Source organism: Papaver somniferum, chromosome 7, assembly GCF_003573695.1.
Source record: "Papaver somniferum cultivar HN1 chromosome 7, ASM357369v1, whole genome shotgun sequence".
NCBI classification, from domain to species: Eukaryota; Viridiplantae; Streptophyta; class Magnoliopsida; order Ranunculales; family Papaveraceae; genus Papaver; species Papaver somniferum.
Window position 1 is genome coordinate 1,697,045 of NC_039364.1, and position 6,903 is coordinate 1,703,947.

Consider the following 6,903-nt stretch of genomic DNA (forward strand, 5'->3'; position numbering starts at 1 on the left):
ACGTGTTTGCTTATATGTTTTGTTTTCCATAATACTTATATCCCATGCACAAACGCCACGCCTGGAGTGGTTGGATGAGGCCATGATAAGCCCGAAGGTTTTGAGCCAATGAATCAACACCAGGGTACCGTCATCATAATCTCCCTAGATGTTAAAGATTGATTGTGAGCGTTCGGACACGCGCGCGGTTCGTGTGCCCACAATTTGGCGCTAGAAACAGGGACTTCGTCCCGGTAAAAGATTTATCTTGTCCTGTGATTTCATTTTAATTTGGCATATGATTACTCTGATTTTATCAGCTCGGACCGTATAGATCATTTGTCAACTGTATTATGTTCAAAAACCCACCTTTGGTCTTCGATAAGAGTTATTGTTCTAAGCGGGTTATTGTTCTAATCCATCGGATTTACAATTTTCGTAGTTTTTATACTAAGGATCTCTTTTAATAAAACTCTAACCCGTAGTTTATAGCCTGCGGGTATTAATTCCCTCTTGAAAAATTGTATTTCGCCAACTAACCCGCTTCACGCGGATATTCCCGTTTCTGTTGTTTGAAATAACTTATGCAGAGAGAACGTGTTGCGAGTAAAGAAGGCAAGTTTACGCGAGATTTCAGCATCAACAAAAGGGCACGTGATGGAAAAGACGCAGGAAGCAGGAAAATCCAAAGCTTTGTCAAAAGAAACGCCCAAGACAACCCCGATCATCACCCGAAGCAAGCAGAAAGGAGATAAAGCTAAAGTGACCAATCGAAGGCAAGATACTGCAGAAATCACTTCACCCATGAACGCTAATTCAGTTGCAGCGGCGGCTCTCAGAGCAGCAACGATAAAGCACGGGGAGGCTGCGGTAGTTCCGAAGGCTGCGGAGGCTAGCAATACCTTCGCCATGAGTCAACATAATCAACCAAGAGAAAGGGTGGATGAATCCATAACATTCCAACCCGCTCACCTGCTAACCTTTGGAATGCCACTAACAAATAATCAGAATCAAACCATACCGGCGGCTCTGGCACCGCAGAGGGGCGCTCACTCCAATTTGGAAACACCAGCAACCGAAGCTGAACCCCTGCCACCTTTAGTACAGACCATGGAGGAGGGCGGCACCACGGCAGTAGCGGCACGCGCTGGGACTCCCAATCAGGGGTCCAACCAGTCACACCGACTAATGGCTGAGCTAGAGGAACTGAGGAAGAACCAGCAGGTTTACGCAGAAGCTGTAGCTCTGTTGGCCAGAGAAAATCAAGATTTAAAGGAGAGGATTGCTCTAAGCATGAAGACCAGCCAACAACTTGATGAAGCAAGCTCCAAAGCACCAGAGCCAAACCAAGACTGTAGAGTCGTCCTAGCGGCCAATGAAGGCGTGACAAGGAGACGTAGCGTATCCGACCCGGATTATGACGATGGAGAGTCAGACGGTGATGAGTTGAAGAATTTAGAGCACCAACGCGCAATGGAGGAACTACGAGATGAGATGATGGCAGAGATCAGGCAATTAAAAAACAAACAAGGTGGGGGAAGGTTAGAGGAGGTCATGAGAGAAGCTAACTCCACGCCCCTAACGCATCGCTTGGCCAACACCCCTATTCCACTGAAATGCCCTGTCCCGACGTTCGAATGCTATGATGGATCCAGCGACCCTGCTGCACATGTTCGGTACTACAACCGTGTCTAAGCTAGATGGGGTCAGAACGACGCCGTACTCTGTAGATACTTCCCGTCAAGCTTGAAGGGATCGGCGTTATCATGGTTTGATAATCTGCCACCAAACTCCATCCACTCATATGAACAACTCGCAGAGAAATTCTTAAGAACATACATGTACAACAAGACTGTAAACACCGGGATGGATAAGCTCTTTTCACTAGCAATTGGCTACAAGGAAACCACGAGGGAGTACACAAACAGATGGCATAAATGGGGCTTAGACCGAATGAGTCCCCTATTTGTTGAAATTCACGGGAGCGTGCCCAAGACAGAAGGAGATCTCCGAATAATTATCGAGAAACACGCTCGACTTGAAGAAATTCAACGGGAAAACCCGAAGGCATATCCGCAGAGGTCTCACCGCACCAATTCAGCGGAACAAACCAACGGGGCCAAAAGGGGTTACTCGGATGAGAGACCTCACGAAGATAGGAAGGAACGGAGGGTTGAACGAAGTACAGGCGACCGAAAATTCGAAGATCAGGTTTACACGAAACTCAACGCTAGCTATGCTCGTATCCTACGAGAAATCAAAGGGAGGGAAAACTTGGAGTGGCCATGGTCTAAGGGAAAGCAGCCCCCGAGATCAGAGAAGTCTAAAGATTACTGTGAGTATCACTGTTTCAACGGACACCAGACCGAAAAATGCAAGAACCTTAAAATAGTGATCCAAAAATTAATTGATGCGGGAGAACTCAAACATTACATACGAAAGGAGGTTACTGAGGACAGATCCAAACGAACCAAACTAGTCCAACTTCCGGAAGAAAACCGAACAATCAACACCATCTCGTGTTCCGAAGCCACAGGACCCTCACTCACAGCGCAGATTGGAAAAAGGTTACGGAAGCAATTCGAAGACCGCTGCGAGTTATATAAGGTCGATGGGATAGCGGTGGACGAACACGAAGAATGGATGGAATCTCCTATCATCTTCGATGCCGAGGATATCGAAGAAGATATGGAAGACCATAACGATCCCTTGGTCCTAACATTACCAGTAGCTGGATGTAACCTCAAAAAGATCCTCATAGACGGGGGAAGCTCTGTAAATGTCCTATTCTATGATGCATTCAAACGGATGAAGCTCCAGGATGAACAGTTGATGACCTCTTATCACACCATCTACGGATTCAATGGAGCAGCCACGAAGCCCTTGGGAGACATCGTGTTACAGGTCAACGCAGGGCCCATGAAACTGGATAACCGATTCAGTGTGGTGGACACCCCTTCCCCCTACAACGCCATTATTGGACGACAATGGGTGCACAAGCTCAAAGGAGTTGCGGCAACATACCACCAATATCTCAGATTTCCAACACCTGAGGGAGTAATGGAAATCAAGGGAGATCGGATCATTATGCGAGAGTGCCAGGCCACTCAGGATCATATCAACAACGAGCAAGAAGAGCAGCGAAAAATCCGAAGAGTAAAAAATCAAGAAACCGCGAAAGAGAAGGCCATAAACCTGTTCCTCAAGGAAACTACAGGGAAGGGCTTGACGAAAGATGATAATGTCCTAAGCACAGAAACAAGTACTTCAACAACCAGCGAAGAACAGAAACACGCTAAATAGCAATTAAAGAACGTCCCAGTCCTCGGAAACCCGAAGCCTGTGTTCACACCAGTGGAGCCCGTAAAGGAAATCAACATAGGAACGGAAGAAAACCCGAAGATGATCAAAATCGGGACCATAATGGACGAAGGAAGGGAACATTCCTTAACCAAATTACTTGAGGAATACGCGGATGTGTTCACCTGGAAGCTAGGAGATATGCCGGGGATTGACCCAAAAGTAATCCAACATGAACTACGCATCAAACCGGGCACACCCCCGTTCAGGCAGAAAATACGAAAAGTGGCTCCAGAATATCATGAGGCGGTAGAAACAGAACTTCAGAAGCTACTAGATGCAGGATTTATCAAGGAAGTCAAATACCCTACCTGGATCTCCAACATGGTCATTGTTCCTAAGAAAAATGGAGGGGTTAGAATATTCATCGACTTTACTAATCTCAACAAGGCATGTCCAAAGGACAGCTATCCCCTGCCAAGCATAGATCAACTGGTTGAAGCAGTTGAAGGGTACGAAGAGCTGTCATTCATGGACGGATATTCTGGTTACAACCAAGTAGCCCTGGCAGAAGAAGATCAGCCACACACAGCGTTCTATACCCCACATGGCCTTTATTGCTATACCAGAATGCCTTTCGGGCTCCGAAACGCAGGGGCAACATACCAGAGGATGGTCGATGAAGGATTATACAGGCACTTAGATTGGAATTCAAAGAGCATACCAATAACATTGTTGAATACGAAGCTGTCGTACATGCCCTACGTATAATAATAGAGATGGGGGTAACCGATGTAAGGCTGACAAGTGATTCGCAACTTGTCATACGGCAAATTGGGCTCGATTATAATGTGTACGATGACACTCTTTCAGCTTACATGTCCTTGGTCCAAACATTGGCATCACAAATCCCGAACATTAAGTTCCGGCACTTATGCAGAAGAGACCTCAGGCACGCGGATGCCCTAGCATATATATCATCCATGCTGAGGGATAAAAATGCCGAAGGTATTAAAATAGCGAGGGTATACGAGCCTTCGATTGCATCTCAATTCTCCTTCACTACCAATCAAGATGTGATGGAAGAAAATATCGAAGACCAGGTAGGAGAAGACATCCATAATGACTTTGATGAAGAAGACATCCTGTCAAGAGCAAATCAAGACGAAGACTTCAGCAACGAAGATGACTGGAGGGTGACAATACAGGCCTTTCTCGAAAAAGGAAGCTTACCTGCGGATCGGAAACTAGCTAGGAATATGCTCTCCAAAGTGGGAAGCTATGATCTTCGGGAGGGGGTCCTGTATAGAAAATCCTTCCTTGGACCATTACTACGCTGCTTGTCCCGGAAAGAGGGGCATCGAATTCTAAATGATATCCACTATGGTGACGCGGGGAATCATAGCGGCATGAGATCACTGGCTGACAAGGCAAAAACGCAAGGATATTACTGGCCGACCATGATACAAGATGCTGCGAGGATGTCCCGACGATGTGAAGAATGTCAGCGCTTCGCGAAAAAAATCCACGCGACGGCAACAAGGTTAAACTCTATCGATAGCCCGTGGCCATTTGCAAAATGGGGCGTAGACATCGTCGGGCCTTTCATCGAAGGATCAGGGAAGAGACGATTTTTGATAGTAGCCACGGACTACTTAAGTAAATGGGTGGAGGCTAAGGCCTTGGCCAGGATCAGAGACGCGGATGTGTTCACTTTCATATTCCAGAACATCATTTGCAGATTTGGTATACTGCGGAAATTGTATCTGATAACGGAAAGCAATTACAGGGAAAAAATATAGACATGCTCTTCGACACCTTCAAAATAAGAAAGAACAAGTCCACCCCCTTATACCCTCAAAGCAACGGACAAGCGGAAGCTACCAACAAGACCCTCGCCCTTATACTCAAAAAACAATTAGACGAGCATAAGGGAAGATGGTGCGAACAACTGCACAATGTCTTATGGGCATACAGGAAAACACGAAGATCCGCTACCGGGGAATCCCCGTTTCTTCTAACTTATGGAGCTGAAGCAGTCATACCTATGGAAATCCTCATGCCAACCACGAAGACCGAAGCTTGGGAGAAAAACCTCACAACAGATATGATGTTAGAAAGGTTGGACGACTTGGAAGGAAGAAGGGAAGTAGCATTGCAAAAGATGGAAAATTATCAACGAAGACTAGCAAGGGAGTACAACAAAAAGGTAAAGCTACGGAATTTTGTAGAGGGACAGTATGTGTTGAGAACAATCCCACGGTATCAGCAAGAAAAGAAATGGGGAAAGTTAGCACCTATATGGGGAGGACCTTTTATGATCCACGACATTGCGGGTAACGGTTCCTACTACCTTCGTAATCTAAAAGGCGAGGTCCTCCGGCATCCTTGGAATGCTAAATGGCTCAAACCATACTTCCCATAGAAGCAACGCAGATTTGAATCTGCTTGGAGTGTACCAGAAGAAGAAGGGAGCCTGACCGCTCCACATGTTTCTATCTCTGGAAGAGGAATTGCAGACCTCAACTTATCAATCAAACAAGCTTTCAAGTTATCAAGTCAGTGGAATCTACCTACAATATTGGGGAAAGTAGTTAATCTACAATCTCTCAGGGCTCCCCCATCAGTGTCCATAAGTGTAGGACCAGGGGGAAGGCACCCAGCAGAAAGAGATACCCAACCAATCTTAAGGCAACGGGTCGACGGAATGGGTGCGTAAATATTTTAATCCCATATCCTAGAACGTTTCCCCGGCCCCCACCGTCTGGGAATCCTCTGGCCCAGGATTCGCCAGCGGGGTGACAGGTCTCAAGACGATCACGAAGGTACCTTCCTTCAGTATCGCACTCAAAAACACTTAAAAACTTTTGTTTTGATTTTTCACAAATACTTAAAATAAAAACAAAACAACATTGTAGGTATATCAGGAAGAGGATTCATTTCATAAAGCGTGATTACAAGAAGTGAAAGGCCAAAGTCAAGGATACACAATCAAAAAATATTCCTTTTACAGGATCATCAGCAAAAAATATCCTTGTTACATGATTACAAAAAGAATAATGATGCCGCGGATCCTACAAAACGCTGTGATCTCTACCTAAGTGGCGGCCCCATCGGCAGGATTATTCCGAAGACTTGACAAGACGCTCCCACCAGAAGAAGGGCCCGAGGAGCTGGGCAAGGCAGAAGGAACGGGACGACGAGGATAGTTCTTCACGAGACCATGTTCATTCCTTAGGCCAAGTTCTATCCTCTCCAGCATCTTGTTCGTCTCCTCAGCCAATTGACAACGAGCCTTGTGTTTAATAACTGTTGTCCGCTGGTGGGCTTGGGATAATAACGAAGATAGCCGATTCACTTCTCCAGAAGCAGCACCAACGGCCTCCTCGCGGGTTGCTGCTAAATTCTTGAAGTGATTGGTCTGTTCTTCCTGCTGCGCTAAGGACGATTGAGCCTTTTCAAGTTTTTCATTTGTGACGCGAAGGCGTCCCTCGAGCTCTGAAAAAGACAACACCACAGAGTTAGCGTAGAAAAAAGACAAGGTCACACTCGATGAAATGGGATTATACCTTCGACACAAGCCGAAGCCTCTTCATACTCATTAACAACCGCATCTCGCGCTTC